Genomic DNA, 16,545 nt, shown 5'->3' on the forward strand with positions numbered 1-16,545 from the left:
TGGTGAGTTTTCCAAATTTGCTGACATATTGAGTGCAGCACTTTCACAGCATCATCTTTCAGGATTTGAAACAGCTCAACTGGAATTCCATAACATCCACTAGTTTTGTTCGTAGTGATGCTTCCTAAGGCCCACTTGACTTCACATTCCAAGATGTCTGGCTCTAGATTAGTGATCACATCATCATGATTATCTGGGTCGTGAAGATCTTTTTTGTACAGTTCTTCCATGTATTCTTGCCACCTCTTCTCAATATCTTCTGCTTCTGTTAGGTAGGTGGTCATAGTAGGGTCTAAAAATGCAACATTGTTGTAGTGCAGTTTAGCAGTATCATGACTTCCCGTGTTTATCTGCCAAGAGACGCTTCAGAATACTAGACGAGATACTAGACAAAAAGCCAGACAGCTTTAAAGGGAGCGTGGAAGCTCTGCTTATAAAAAAGGCCTCTGCACCTGCCCTGCATGTGTAGATATTCTGCAGAAACTTCCTAAACTACCTTTACCAAGGAACCAACATCCACAGAAAACTGCAGGTATTGTACGAGCCAACTAGAGGTGAATCTGACTCTATTTGTTTGCAGGTGTTTTCAGACTCTTTCTGAACCATCTGTAGACGTCAGATACCATGAATTTATAAGAAATTCTTTTACGTTTCCTTGTCTATAATAGATATTAGAAAACAGATATAAAGCTGATCTCAGGTGGTAAAGAGATGAAAATCTTCGGTGTGTTCTGATTCTTTGAAACCTGATAATGCTGACTGGTCAGATTCCCGGAGCCCAGTTTACCTGCCGGACGAGTCCTCTTGAGAAATCAACATCCTTGTGATAAGATGAGAACAGTGAAGTGAAACAAAGGCACTCATGCAGGACAGTTAAGCTGCCTTATATTCATAGCACTGGAGGCAGGCTCTGACTATGGACCACCACTCAGGGGCCACTCTTCCTGAATCAGGCAACATCCGGGCAAAGATGAGGGGGGCCTGGGGCCCAGGGCAGCAGGGTGGGTCTCAGCCTCGGGTAAGAACCCACTGAGGTGAAGTCATTTTCTGTGCTGAGTCTCAGTCAGGGGTTAAAAGTGCAGAGATGGTGATGTACTTTCCTGCTGTTACATGAAAGCGCCTTTGTCCAGCTCCAAATTCAGGATCTGCATCGTGTTGAGGATCCGTGTCTGTAAGCCACAGGGCTGGGCCCTCCCTCCATGTCCACGGGCAGGAGCCACACGCTGCCCATGTTCGGCTGCACTGCTTTGCACCACACAGACACGACATCTGGAGGGAAGCCTCCTGCACTGGTGCCTCTGTGACGTCCCGGGAGACCTCCTCACTTTTCAGAGACATGCTACTTGCTTCTTTTAAATTTCCCAAATAATTTTGATGAAATTTTCATAATGGATTTTTAACAGTTGCCAGGTTAATGCCATCATATTAGCATTTGAAATTATTTCCTCCAGTTATTTAGAAACACGGTACCCATTAACTGTTGAACTAAGCCATTGAGTTGTGTGCTTGAGGGTTTTCCCCACCACTGTCTTCCGGGTGAGAGGCTTGTGAGTTAAGCTGAGCTCTAGATCCAGACCTGGGGACTAGCTGGGTTGTGGTGGGAAAGCCCTGCTCTGCATTTCCTTGATATCGGTGAGAGCAAGAGTTATGACCTGAGGGGTGCGCTCTGGCCCCACCCCCACAGCTTCTCCCCTGCCTTCTCGCACACAGCCCACACCTTGTCGCAGGGTCCCTGCAACCTGCCAAGAGGATGCAACCCGCAGATGCAATTTCCAGTCTGGAGGACGGGCTGTGTCTGCAATCATCAGGAGCGCCTGTCTTCATCTTGACGTTGTGGGTGGATGACCTCATCCTGGAAGAGATGGAAAGATCCTCAGGCCCCAAATCTTCCTGTGCACCCCACCCCACCCCACCCCATCCTACACACCCCTGTGCCAGCTCTGTCCAGTGACCCCGCTGACACCTGTCACGGTCCCTCAGCTCCACGCACTCCAGGTGCAGCCTGTCCTGTGGCACCAACACCCCTCACGGGCGGCCTCCACGCAGCCTACGTGGTCCCCTTCCTGCCGCAGCTGCCCACTCCCCCATGCAGGCTCTGACCAGCCTCATCAGGTGTGACCAACAGGGTCTTGCTCCAGTTCACACCCCTCGCTTCCTACTGGGGGCTCCTGGGGGATGCCCAGGAGTGGGACTCGGGAGGTCCAGGGATGCACATGAACATGCCAGGGACGGAGGGAGAGGTTATCTTTGGGAAGGGGGTCAGTAGAAGGAAGTTGTGAGTAATGCTGTGTCCGCTGGCCGCGTACATGGAGTACTGAGGAGAGAACAGTCCCTGTCGGGGGTCCAGGGATGAGGAGAGGAGAGAAGAGGCTCCTTAAGGTGGAGATCTCAGAACTGAACCTTAGGAAAGGCGGGCAGCTTCAGGGGCAGGCGGTGAGAGGAGGGTCGGGACTGGATACAGCGGGGCAGTTCCACCAGAATCACGGGGACGAACCTGTGGTGGTTGGTTCTCCAGGACCAGAGTTGGGGGGTTGCTGAGGGGGGCAGACAGCAATTGCCTGGTTCCCCTCCTCACCCCGGTCCAGCCCCTACCGAGCATCTCCGGGTCCCTGGGTCCCCTGTGCCATGTTCTCTCCCCTGCTCCTCTCCCCATGCATGGATGGAAACAGGCCTGGTTGGTGAGGAGCCCCGATGGCTGTAGGCGGAGCTGGGCTTTGGCACACTGACCCATCCGTGCTGGGCCTCAGGGCCCCTCGGGTCTGTGCTCTCTGTACAACTCCCAGGGGAAGGACGGGAGGGCCAGGCCTGATTCCAAAGTCTCCTGGGGGCCCAGTGGCACAGTTTGATGCTGACATTTTTGTTCCTTGGTTGTCATTAAGAAATGATCTTACATTTAAATTCAGAATGAACCTTTACCTCAGTAAGAGTGGTTCCTTTCGATGCAGTGTGTGTGTGTGTGTGTGTGTACTTTCAATCCATCATGTGAGAAACAAATGTTCCAGGCGGGTTGCTAGGACTCCCCAGCAGAGCATCTCTGCTTGACTCCCCCATTTCCAACTGAGAGCCGGTCTCCATGGACACCAGTCTGATGACAGGGGAGATGGATGGTGTAAGAGAATCTTAGTATGAGGGCCTCTTTGGACACGTAGGATGTGACTAATTTCTCTATGAAAGACACATTTTATAAGAAGAACATAAATATTCAGCATCTTGGCCTTGGACCCTTCACTCCCCACTTTTCAAGTCGGGAGGCCTGCCCTGGGAGCCTGCCTGGTGGCCTCCCCTCCTCCATCCGGGTTCCTTGTTTGACTCACAGCCCTGCCCAGCTCTTTATTTATGAGACATGCCTCCTGTTTTCCACGGAAAATTGTTCCACTGAGCTTCCTGAAGGGATATTTTGGGAATAAGAACCTTGGCTTTTGATTTTTTTTTCCTTCTACTTGGTTTAACAGCTCTGATTCCTAATTCCTTTGAATTTTCTGTCTTCCTTGCTGCTCTTTAGGCTAAAAAATAACAAATCTCTTGTCTCTTTTAACATCTTGTTTTCAATTTATAAGACCTGTATGTATCTACAGCACAAAGTTCTTTACCTCTGTGATATTTTCATTTTAGATGTACAACATGAAGTGTTTTTGCTGGCTTGCATTTTATTATCATGAAATGCAGAAAAGGTCTTGTGTGAGTTAAGTTTGCATGGGGTTTCAAAGCTAGGGCCCTGCCTGAGACGCTTCCTCCAAGACTGTCTTGACCTGTTTTTCTTTGAGGCTGGAGTGTAAGTTTTAATTGTGTTTTCTTTTCCTAAAAGTGCCATGATTGATAAAAGATGAAGGATAGAATATGGAAAGTCACTGCATTTAGATGTAAATGCCTAGTGAACCATGAGCCGCTGAACTCCCTCTCAGCACTCATGGTTCGTGGGTGATTTGCCTGGACCTGCTGCGTGTTAGTGTCCAGGTAGAAATGATCCACGAGACAAAGTCCCAGCTCCACTCGCTGGAGCCGTGAGACTGGGCAGTTTCCACCCTGGACTCATGAGGAGGGTCAGCCAGCTTGCCACCTGAGCGCCCACTGGACCTGCTTGCTGTAGGGTGGCGGGAGCAGGTACTTCTCTCCACGGCCACCAGGTGTCGAGGAGCACACACCTGCAGGGCTGATGTCCCCGAGAGACCAAGGGAGGCTCCTGCCTGCCGTCACCCTCTCTGCCAGCTCTATCTTGCCTGGGAGCTCCAGAGCCCGGCAGACACGATTAGGGCAAAGCTTTGGTCTCATGTTTGTAATATCTGGGGGCTGGTGACTCAGCCATCCAGACCCAGACAAGAATTTTTTAAAAAGACCAAAACAATCCCTTCAGTTTCTTCATGGCTTATTTGAAACCTGGCTGGGAACCAGAACCCTTTCAGGAACGGATTATCATGGAGGCCACGATGCAGGAATTTACAAGGATTTTTCAAACATGAATACATCAACAGCGGGAGAGTTATCATGGATTATTTTATGCTTAAGGTGCAGACACCTTTAGAATTGAAGTGGCAGGCGCAGGCTTCCCTCTGTGTCCTCCTCCCACGCCCTCCTGTGGCGCCCTGTCCTCCTGTCCTGTGCGTCAGCTCCGTGGAGGTAGCGGTGTTGTCTGGCCATTCACTGTGGTCCACTCAGAGCCAGGAGTGTCCGGGTGCAGTTGGAGAATACCTATACACATGTGTACCTGAGTGAATGGAAAGCTGGGTTCTCTTAATGACTCATCTTCTGAGTTGTGCATATTCAGTACTTCAAAGATCATTACCTATGCCTGTGTGTTTTGGTGGCTTTGTTCTAGGAGAGAAGTGAAGCTGAGAATAAGCACATTGCTCCGAGTGTCTGGCAAGACAGGTGAAGGCAGTTTCACGTGGTGGGGCCTTGTGCTGGTCACGTCTGCATCCTTGTTGCCAAGCCACCATGAGGCGCAAAGGATGCACCCAATAAATATCCATGGGATGAGCCCATGAGCCGCAGTCACTCTGGACTTGAGCCCAAGATACCAGCCCTCTGGCTTACTGCTATCCTCTGGTCTTGACCCTGAGCTGATCTGAACTTCCTCTTCACCGGCCCAGCGCCCAGGTGCCTCCCTCCCGGGCCATCTGTCCTGCCCTCTGCACTTGTTGCAGGAAGACACAGTGCCTACATCACCACTGGGGGCTCCCCTACCTCCTCGCCTGGCCTGAACCCCAGCTGCCACCCAGGAGCACACTGCCCCAGAGCCCCTTGAACCTGGGGGGCAGGAAGAGGGGTCAGCATCCTCGACTTCAGTTTCACATTTTGTAAAACAAATCAGAACAGAAACCCACTCCCCATGGCCCGTCGTGGGGTCAGGAAGTTGCCTGCCCCTCTTTATTGCTGACCTTAATTGGTGTCCCCGTCACTCCCTCCCGCAGCCCACATCCCAGCATCTGGAACACTTCCTGACATCCCAGGTAGCCCTGCCTCCACTCCCAGGGCCTCCCGTGGCCGCACCCGGAGCTGCTCCACCGGAGGGTCTCCACTCCTCCGTCACGACCTCCACCCTCCCGGCACTTCCTCTCCTGGTCTCTCCTGCACCTGCTTGTCAGCTGCACCGGGCCCACCTCCAGACCTCTTCTCCTGTGAGTCAGCCTACTTTTCTATCCCAGAAAACTGAATAAGTTCTCAAGCTCATAGCACATCAGCATAAAAGCAACAAAAACTGCTGAAAATGGTTCCATCAAGCTCGCATCTTATGATTTACTGACTGAATGGCATTTGGATATAAAGCATTGGAATTAAATCAAAATGAAAAGAGTAACTCACAGCGGAGAAACCGGGCAGTCCCGCCTGAGTCAGGAGAGGAAAGCTGATGTCACCAGTGATGTCATGAGGATGTTTGTACCCCTGATGCGAGAATTCCCCCAGCTCCAAGCCTGGCCTGATAATGAGAAAACCATCAGACAAACTCAAATCGGAGGAAGTTTCTATAAAGTACTTCACAATTCTTTTTAAAAACTGTCATGAAAAATAAGAAAAGCCCAAGAAACTATCCCAAATCAGAGGAGATCAAGGAGAGGCGACAGCTTCGTGCAGTGTGGCATCAGGTTGGGGGCCTGGGACACAGGGAAGGGTGGTCGATGGCTGTGTCTAAATCCACATGGGGCTCAGGTCGCAGCTGGCACCCGCCTCAGTCATGTAGTTGTGACAAGTGCCCTTGACAGTGGGGTGACACGTGTAAGGTGCCAACAAGAGGGGAGGGTGGGTAAGGGATGCACAGGAAGCCCCTGCACTATCTTTGCCAGTTTTACCAAAATAGAGAATTATTTACCTAAGATCCCTTTCTGATAATCCCAACATCTCTTTGTGGAGTCAGTTATGCCAGGACAGAGGGATCTCTAGGCCCCCACATCAGACCCCATAGTGTATTCCCCACCCTAAGCACCATGCTGAATCGCAGGACATCCATCCATTCATTCAACCATCCATCTATCCATATCTGTCCCTCCATCCATCCATCTATCTGTCCAATACCAGCCAGCACTTCAGACCCGGCACTGGAGAAATGCTGGTGAGAAAGTAGAGAGCAAAACAGACCTTGTCCATCCCATCTTGAAGGTCATGTCAGCAGAGAAGACAGATACGTTTGGGAAGACATGGAGTGACGTGGCCCTGTGGGCACCATGAGAAACGAAGGAAGGAAAACTAAGCCAGTCTTCAGCCAAGAGCACCTAAGAGTGTGCTGATCTGGACTCTCATGGTCCTGCCCAGCACTACTGACCCCTGCGTGGCATTGCAGAACTTCATCATATTATATAAATTCACGATTGACAATGCTAATAAATCATTCAGTAGTAAGACTCCAGGATGGTATACCTCTCCGTGGGTTGTCCAGTAATGCACCCAGGACATAAAACATATTCAATGACAGCTGTGCAGGAAAGAACTTTTTTAGGAGGCGATCAGGCCCCAAGGTGGCTGCGTAGTCAGGGGTGATGTCTGAGATCCTCCATGTGCCGAGCTCCAGAGCAGGTGTGGGTGGGCTGGGGTGGGAGACAACAGCGGGCACTGGAGGATGGCCAGTCTCCCTGGATTCCATCCCCACCCCCAGACCTGTGCGGAGACAGAGAGAAGGAAGTGAGACTGGAGCTCTGGGAATAATGTCCCCTGTCTCCCTGAAGCAAGTCTCAGCCCAGTAAACCACACAGAGCTCCCCTGACCGTTCAGAGCAGCATGGGTATGGAGGAGTGGGCGCAGGTAACACAGAATTGGATAGCGGGGAAATAGAACATCCTCCCAGGCCAGGGGCAGGAGAGCCACACCTGGCTGAAGACACGGCCTGCTTAGTGATGAGAGGAGAGGGTTCACACTAGAAATGTGTGATATTGTGTGGGATTTTCAACCACCGCCTCATCCCCTTGTGAACCGCCTGAACATGGCAGAATCATTCCTTTCTAGAAGAAAGTCTGCATATCCGGAGCCTCACGGGAGCCTAGAGCTCACCTAGATCCGTGGGACAGAGGGCGGGACGGCAGACGGCAGGACCGATGCAATAGCAGCCAGGGTTCAGTCTTCTCTGCAGAGCGTCAGTGGCCATACCCGAGGACAAGGACAGTAATGCCACCGCCGCTGCTGCGCAGGCTCTAGGGAAAGCTTGTGCGTGTAGCTGCCATGTTCAGTCTTCATAAGAAGTCTGTGCGTGGGTCTGATTCTCCAGAGTCCTAAGCTGTAGAACGGAAGTGCCTCACCCCACTGGCTTCCCAGGTGGCCCAGTGCTGAAGAATCTGCCTGCCAATGCAAGGAGACGTGGGTTTGATCCCTGGGTCAGGAAGATGCCCTGGAGGAGGGCATGGCAACCCACTCCAGTATCCTTGCCTGGACAATCCCGTGGACAGAGGAGCCTGGTCCACAGGGTCACAAAGAACCAGACACAACTGAGCACGGCATGGCCTCACCCCACGTGCCCAGTTGCTTCTTTAAGATGGAACCAGGATGTGAACCCTGGTCTGACTCGGTGGTCTGGAGCTCATCCCCGTGCACCTGAGCAGGCACGTGCTGGGTCGGGTTTGTGTCCAAGATGGCATCCTTGCTGCTGACATGTTTTCTTGCCCTGTGTGTGACAGCAGGAGTGAGGAGGAGGTTCTTGGCATCATCACCCACTTTGCCATCTTTCCAGAAGACTGTTGGCTCTGTTTTTGTGTTGGCAAAAGTTTTAACACTGTGAGGCTTTAAAGAATTTTTGAAAAGGGTCCTCTCTGTGCTCACTTGATTAACAGCTGTCCCTGGGGCTCCAGTAGCCAGAGGACTTAAAGAAATGAGGATCTGCAGTTGGTTGCAGCATGTTATTGGTGATTTTGTTGGCAGAGTTAGTTGGCAACATGTGCCTGCCATATTAATAATGTAACTCATATGTCCTCTTCTCATTTTGTTTATAGAAAATAAAAGAAGTATGCATATCCAATCAAGGACAGTAAGAGTGAAGTGCAGAAACGAAAGTTGAACACAGAAGTATGTGAGGGAAAAAGTTATTCTTTGTCACATGGTAAATGTTTTCTTAGAATCCCAAGAAGCGGCCGTGACTAACCCTAGGAAAAAACAAAACAAAACATCTAGAGTCACTGATGCAAATTTATTTTTTTTTAAAGTCCCTGAACCACTGTCAAAAACTATTGTCCCCGTTTAAGCAAGTACCCTTTTTCAGAACTATGCTGCATTGAGATGGTCTTAGAAGCTTCATGCCTGGATAAATTGAATGAAGCCTTGAAAAGATAGTGGATAAGATGGAGGGAGACACAGAAAGGGACATTGACAACCAAGCCTGTGCATGGCCTGGCACACCGTGATGGATGCTCAGGCCAGCCCCCTCGCAGGTCCAGCTCTGCCATGGGTGCCCTTGGGGCAGACGTCAGCTGCCCTGTTACGTCAGGGCTCCTGTGATGTCCCCACTTGGTTGACAAACAGACTTGATCACAGGGTCACATAGACTGTGCCCCGCCCCCCTGAACCTCCCACTGCGGCACAGTTCAGCCCACTGCTTCTGGCTCCCATTCCCGAGCTTCTGTTAAAACCACATGCTGGAATGTTACCAGGGGTCTGTGTGTGAAACCAGAGACCCTTCTTTGTCCCTCTCCACACCCCTCTGGTGCCATGATGCTCTTGGCAGCTCGGACGTCTTCTCCCCTGGCCTCGCTTTGGTCCAGGTTCTTCTCCAGCCTTCGACGCCTCCTCTTCAGTGTCTCTCACTGGCTCCTTTTCCTTCACCATCTTCTTTAAGCGTCACCCAAGATTTCATCCTTGACTGTCTCATTCAGTGCTAAACCCGATGCACAAATGGCTCCCCAGCTCCCACGTCCAAACCAAACCATCTGCCAAATTCCAGACTTGGTTTAGCCTGGAAACTGAAAACTCAGCCTTTTTCTTTTTTACTACCGATTGTAAAGCATTTTTTTAAAAATATTCTCAAATGGTTTCTTCCTTTAAAAAAATGTATCCTGTTCTTATTTCATGGCTACAGTGTCTTCTCTCTTTCTTTAAAATTGAAGTATAGTTGATTTACAACATTGTGTTAATTTCTGCTGTACAGCGAGGTGACTCAGCTACACACATATATATTGTCTTTCAAATTCTTTTCCATTATGCTCTATCACAGGGTGTTGAATATAGTTCCCTGTGCTGCACAGTAGGACCTTTTTGTTTATCCATCCCGTATATAATAGCTTGCATCTGCTAATCTCAAACTCCCAGTCCATCCCTCCCCCACCCCAGCCCCCTTGGCACCGGCAAGTCTGTTCTCTATGTCTGTGAGTCTGTTGCTGTTTCATAGATAGGTTCATTTGTCCTGTTTCAGACTCTGCAGGCAAGTGGTTTCATATGGTATTTGTCTTTCTCTTTCTGATGTTCATTTCACAGTAGGATGACCTCGAAGTCCATCCGTGTTGCTACAAGTGGCATTTTGTTTTTGATGACCAAGCAATATTTCACTGTGCGTCTGCACCACGTCTTCTTTATCCATTCCTCTGTCGATGGGCATTGAGGTTGTCTCCATGTCTTGGCTATTGTGAATGATGCTGCTGTGAACCCTGGGGTTCATGGATCTTTTTGGATTAGAGTCCTGTCTGGCTATATGCCGAGAAGTGGAATTGCTGGCTCACACAGTAGCTGTGCATTTAATTTTCTGAGGAGCCTCCATACGGTTCTCCATTGTGGCTGCACCATTGTCTGGACAGATACATTCTGTTTATCCAGTCATCCGTCAGTGGACGTCTAGGTTGCTTCCACCTTCTAGCTACTGTGAACATGGATGTATATACTAGTATTTTAATACTAAAAATAATGACTATCCCTTATACAGCACAGTCTATGTAAGATACTGCTCTGACATATATGAATCCCTTTAAAGCTGGCAGCCAGCCTATGAGCTGGGCACTATTATTATCCATATTGTACCAGCGAGAACTGCACAGCGCATCATCTATAGCGTTATACGATAGCAACCAGGATAGATAGGATGTGTCGCCGATGCTCGTCTGGGAATATCACTTGTGCATTATAATATAGGAAGGTCTTTTGTGATGTGTGAAATGTGTTTTATATATAAATGAGCACAGTTAGATGTGTTGTGGTAACACTTCCTTTCACCTGGAAAGAGTTAAGTATAATCATGAGGCTTCACTTCTCATTTATTGCAGTGTTCAGTCCCAGGTTTTACCTTTATTCTTGAGGCACTTGGTTTTGCTTTCAGTGTAACAGACTTCCATTCTGAGCTTGGTGTGTAAACATGTACCGATAGTTCACGTTGAGGTTCTGCAGGTAATCATGCTATTCAGCATCGATGCTATGTTGCATTATGTGAGTAATAAAACCCATGTAAGGAGGGAAAGAAGCCTCATAAGTGTCAGGGAAGTGGGTCCTGGCTGCTTGAATCTGGCAACGGAACTGAGGTGCAACTGCCCCAGCCTGGCTGAGAGTCGAGATCCTCCGGTCTGCTGCTTCTGACTCTGAACGCACTGCGCGGGCAATGGTCCCTTCCTCGGAGCGTCACGGTGACCGTTGCTCTGTGGGCTGCTCCTGATTTGGGATGCGTTGCTCTGACCTCTGTCTGACAGCTGATTCCTTCTTGCCATTTACACCTGAGTTTAAGGCCTTTCCTGACTGTGAGGTTATTCTTCATTGCTGCCCCTGTATTAAATCCTTGCCTAGACCTTTTTACTCCCTACCTTTTTACCATTCTTCAACTTTCTGTTCACCACCAGTCTCCTGATTAAATGTAAGCTCCATGAAAGGATAAGCCTGTGCTTGTTTCCTACTGTTTACACCCCAGCACTAGGACTTTGATTAGAAAATTGTAGGTGCAGAGACACTAAGTGGAAGACAATAGATGGACCGTAAGTGGATCTCTGGCAACTTAGAATCGTACAATAACATAATTGAAAGGAAAACAAAATGTTAATAAAGGAGAACTCTTCCCATTGAGCCAGTTTAAACTCAATTCTAAATTGAGGCTAAATCAACTCAAGAGTTAAGTATAATGGCTAAAACATCCTCCAGTTTCTAATGACCACGTGATATTCTGATACCAGAGTTTGCTGATCAGATTAGCTGTGATGCTGGCATCATTTCTACTTTATGGATTTGGAAAAGTCATGACAAAGTTGTTTATCCAGCTTTGTAAAAGTTAAGTATTTAGTTCAAAGAAACGTGGAGACTGTCTGTAATTTCAGCAGGAGTTGAAATGAGTGAAGGTTTTCATCTCGCCTGCAAGAGGTTTCCTGGACCGGAGCCTCTCGGCTCTGCTGCTGATCCCGGGGCTGCTCCGGGTCTCACAGGTCACTGCCAGATGGGAAGGGAAGCAGGTCCTCACGGTCATTTACCACCTTTCTTTCTCCCTTAAATGACATCCTCTCCCTGAGAAAGAGAAGTTTTCCCTGAGGAGGAAAGACTTTCTATTGAAAAATTAGGGTATAAAATAGACTAGAATAGAAAAAAGTACCTAAAACTAAGAAATAATATGGCAGCAAACACTACATTTACTCTAAGCCCTTCTGACCCTGCCTAGCTGTCCAAACAAAGCTGACCATGAGCTTTTTCTGTCTCATACAAACGTGTTTTTCTGTGTGTAAAATAGAGCAAATGTTTACTTTGGAATTCATTAAGATAATAAGCACCAGTGATGTACATTTTTCTCTCTGGAAAGTTCTCAGAGATCCCTAAGTACAAAAGCAGAATCCTAGAATGTTATGTGTTTTAGTGATTTGAATCCCTAAATTCAAATTTAGGGGGAGCCTGGTGGGCTGCCATCTATGGGGTCACACAGAGTCGGACATGAGTGATGCAACTTAGCAGCAGCAGCAGCAGCAAAACTGGCACAGATACGGTGTGTAACTGAACTGCAGTTAATGCAGTGAGGTGTATGGTGTGTAACTGAACTGCAGTTAATGCAGCGAGGTATACGGTGTGTAACTGAACTGCAGTTACTGCAGCGAGGTATACGGTGTGTAACTGAACTGCAGTTAATGCAGCGAGGTGTATGGTGTGTAACTGAACTGCAGTTAATGCAGCGAGGTAGAAAATTAGGATCCCAATACATTAGCAATTAGGATTTTACGCTGTAAGTCAGGGCTAGGAATCCAGGTGTTCTATCAATATCGGTTTAGTATCATGCCCAGAACAGAAACATAAAGAGCTGGCAACGAACACAGCACAAAGCTTCCCTGCTTCACAGACGAGGAGTAGGTCCATCCCATTGGGAATAATCTGTCCCATTATCCTCAATAAAGTTTCATGAAATACAGTGGCCACACTGGTTATAAACTGTGCACACCAAACTTCTCCTGGGCAGAGTGACCATCTCAGGCCATGTGGGTGCTCCATCCCTGAGCAATAGGTGAAGGCCAGTTACATCCAGGTCTGCACATAGGCCAGGATGGGGGAGGTGGGTGTTCCAAAGGAAAGCTGAGTTTATGGATGTTATGTTTTTGTGTCTTTTTCTTTTTGTGTCTTTATTCTTGTTACAATATCATTTGTGCAAAAGGTGAAGCAAAGCTCTTTGTTAATGGAGAATATATATATATATATATAAACAAACCTCAGTCAGTCTCTTCCATCAAGAAGCTTCCATAAGGAGAAGAAAATGGCAACCCACTCTAATATTCTCACTGGAAAAATTCCACGGACAGAGGAGCTTGTTGGGCTATAGTCTATAGGGTCACAAAAGAAATGGACACAACTGAGCAAGTAAACAGCAAACAATGCATTAGTTAGAACTCCTTTATTTGGGGAAGACTTTTTGAATAAAAGTATTCATAAATGCAAAAAAAAAAAAGAAGCTTCCATAAGCCTCTTATCTTTTTCCATCAGAGGGCAGACAGACTGAAAACCACAATCACAGAAAACTAACAAATCTGATCACAAGGATCACAGCCTTGTCTAATTCAATGAGCCATGTCGTGTAGGGCCACCCAAGTCAGATGGGTCATGGTGGAGAGTTCTGATAAAATGTGGTCCACTGGAGAAGGGAATGGTAAACCATTTCAGTATTCTTGCCTTGAGAACCTCATGCACAGCATGAAAAGGCAGAAAGATAGGACACTGAAAGATGAACTCCCCAGGTCAGTAGGTGCCCAATATGCTACTGGAGATCAGTGGAGAAATAACTCGAGAAAGAATGAAGGGATGGAGCCAAAGCAAAAACAACACCCAATTGTGGATGGGACTGGTGATAGAAGCAAGGTTTGATGTTGTAAAGAGCAATATTGCATAGGAACCTGGAATGTTAGGTCCATGAATCAAGGCAAATTGGAAGTGATCAAACAGGAGATGTCAGGAGTGAACACTGACATTTTAGGAATCAGTAAATTAAAATGGACTGGAATGGGTGAATTTAACTCAGGTGCTTGAGTTATATATCTACTACTGTGGGCAAGAATCCCTTAGAAGAAATGGAGTAGCCATCATAGTCAACCAAAGTGTTCAATATGAAGTACTTGGATGAAATCTCAAAAATGACAGAATGATCTCTGTTCGTTTCCAAGGCAAACCATTCACAGTATCACAGTAATCCAAGTCTATGCCCTGACCAGTAATGCTGAAGAAGCTGAAGTTGAATGGTTCTATGAAGACTTACAAGACTTTCTAGAACTAACACCCAAAAAAGATGTCCTTTTCATTATAGGGGACTGGAATGCAAAAGTAGGAAGTGAAGAAATACCTGGAGTAACAGGCAAATTTGGCCTTGGAGTACAGAATGAGGCTGGGCAAATGCTAATAAAGTTTTGCCAAGAGAACGCACTGGTCATAGCAAACACCCTCTTCCAACAACACAAGAGAAGATTCTACACATGGCCATCAGCAGGTGCTTGATGCCAAAATTAGATTGATTATATTCTTTGCAGCCAAAGATGGAGAATCTCTATACAGTCAGCAAAAACAAGACCAGGAGCTGACTGTGGCTCAGATCATGAACTCCTTATTGCCAAAAAGTAGGGAAAACCACTAGACCATTCAGGTATGACCTAAATCAAATCCCTTATGATTATACAGTGGAAGTGAAAAATAGATTTAAGGGACTAGATCTGACAGACAGAGTGCCTGAAGAACTATGGACGGAGGTTTGGGACATTGTACAGGAGACAAGGATCAAGACCATCCCCCAAAAAAAGAAATGCAAAAAAGCAAAATGGCTGTCTGAGGAGGGCTTACAAACAGCTGTGAAAAGAAGAGAAGTGAAAAGCAAAAGAGAAAAGGAAAGATATACCCATGTGAATGCAGAGTTCCAAAGAATAGCAAGGAGAGCTAAGAAAACCTTCCTCAGTGATCAGTGCAAAGAAATAGAGGAAAACAATAGAATGGGAAAGACTATAGATCTCTTCAAGAAAATTAGAGATACCAAGGGAACATTTCATGCAAAGATGGGCTCGATAAAGGACAGAATTGGTATGGACCTAACAGAAGCAGAGGATATTAAGAAGAGGTGGCAAGAATACACAGAAGAACTATACAGAAAAGATCTTCATGACCCAGATAATCATGATGATGTGATCACTCACCTAAAGCCAGACATCCTGGAATGTGAAGTCAAGTGGGCCTTAGGAAGCATTACTCTGAGCAAAGCTAGTGGAGGTGATTGAATTCCAGCTGAGCTATTTCAAATCCTGAAAGATGATATTGTGAAAGTGCTGCACTCAATATGTCAGTAAATTTGGAAAGCTCAGCAGTGGCCACAGGATCGGAAAAGGTCAGATTTCATTCCAATCCCAAAGAAAGGCAATGCCAAAGAATGCTCAAACTACCGCACAGATGCACTCATCTAACATGCTAGTAAAGTAATGCTCAAAATTCTCCAAGCCAGGCTTCAATAATACATGAAGTATGAACTTCCAGATGTTCAAGCTGGTTTTATAAAAGGCAGAGGAATGAGAGATCAAATTGCCAACATCTGTTGGATCACTGAAAAAGCAAGAGTTCCAGAAAAACATCTATTTCTGCTTTATTGACTATGCCAAAGCCTTTGACTATGTGGATCACAACAAACTGTGGGAAATTCTGAAAGAGATGGGAATACCAGGCCACCTGACCTGCCTCTTGTGAAATCTGTATTCAGGTTAGGAAGCAACAGTTAGAACTGGACATGAAACAACAGACTGTTTCCAAATTGGGAAAGGAGTTCATCAAGGCTATATATTGTCACCCTCCTTATTTAACTTATATGCAGAGTACATCATGAGAAATGCTGGGCTGGATGAAGCACAAGCTGGAATCAAGATTGCTGGGAGAAATGTCAATAACCTCAGATATGCAGATGACACCATCTTTATAGCAGAAAGTGAAGAAGAACTAAAGAGCCTCTTGATGAAAGTGAAAGAGGAGAGTGAAAAAGTTGGTTTAAAACTCAACATTCAGAAAACTAAGATCATGGCGTCTGGTTCCATCCTTTTATGGCAAATAGATGGGGAAACAGTGGAAACAGTGACAGACTTTATTTTGGGGGACTCCAAAATCACTGCAGATGGTGACTGCAGCCATGAAATTAAAAGATGCTTGCTCCTTGGAAGGAAAGTTATGACCAACCTAGATAGCATATTCAAAAGCAGAGACATTAGTTTGCCAACAAAGTTCTTTCCAGTCAAAGCTATGGTTTTTCCTGTAGTCATGTATGGATATGAGAGTTGGACTATAAAGAAATCTGAGCACTGAAGAATTGATGCTTTTGAACTGTGGTATTGGAGAAGACTCTTGTGAGTACCCTGGACTGCAAGGAGATCCAACTAGTCCATCCTAAAGGAAATCAGTCCTGAATATTCATTGGAAGGACTGATGCTGAAGCCTAGACTCTGATACTTTGGCCACCTGATGGAAAGAACTGACATGTGAAAGGACTCTGATGCTGGGAAAGATTGAAGGCTGGAGGTGAAGGGGATGACAGAGGATGAGATGACTGGAGGGCATCACCAACTCAAATGGACATGAGTTTGAGTAAACTCCAGGAGTTGGCGATGGACAGGGAGGCCTGACGTGCTGCAGTCCATGGGGTCGCAAAGAGTCAGACACGACTGAGTGACTGAACTGAACTTTTAA

Source organism: Capricornis sumatraensis, chromosome 12 (assembly GCF_032405125.1).
Source record: "Capricornis sumatraensis isolate serow.1 chromosome 12, serow.2, whole genome shotgun sequence".
Lineage (NCBI taxonomy): Eukaryota > Metazoa > Chordata > Mammalia > Artiodactyla > Bovidae > Capricornis > Capricornis sumatraensis.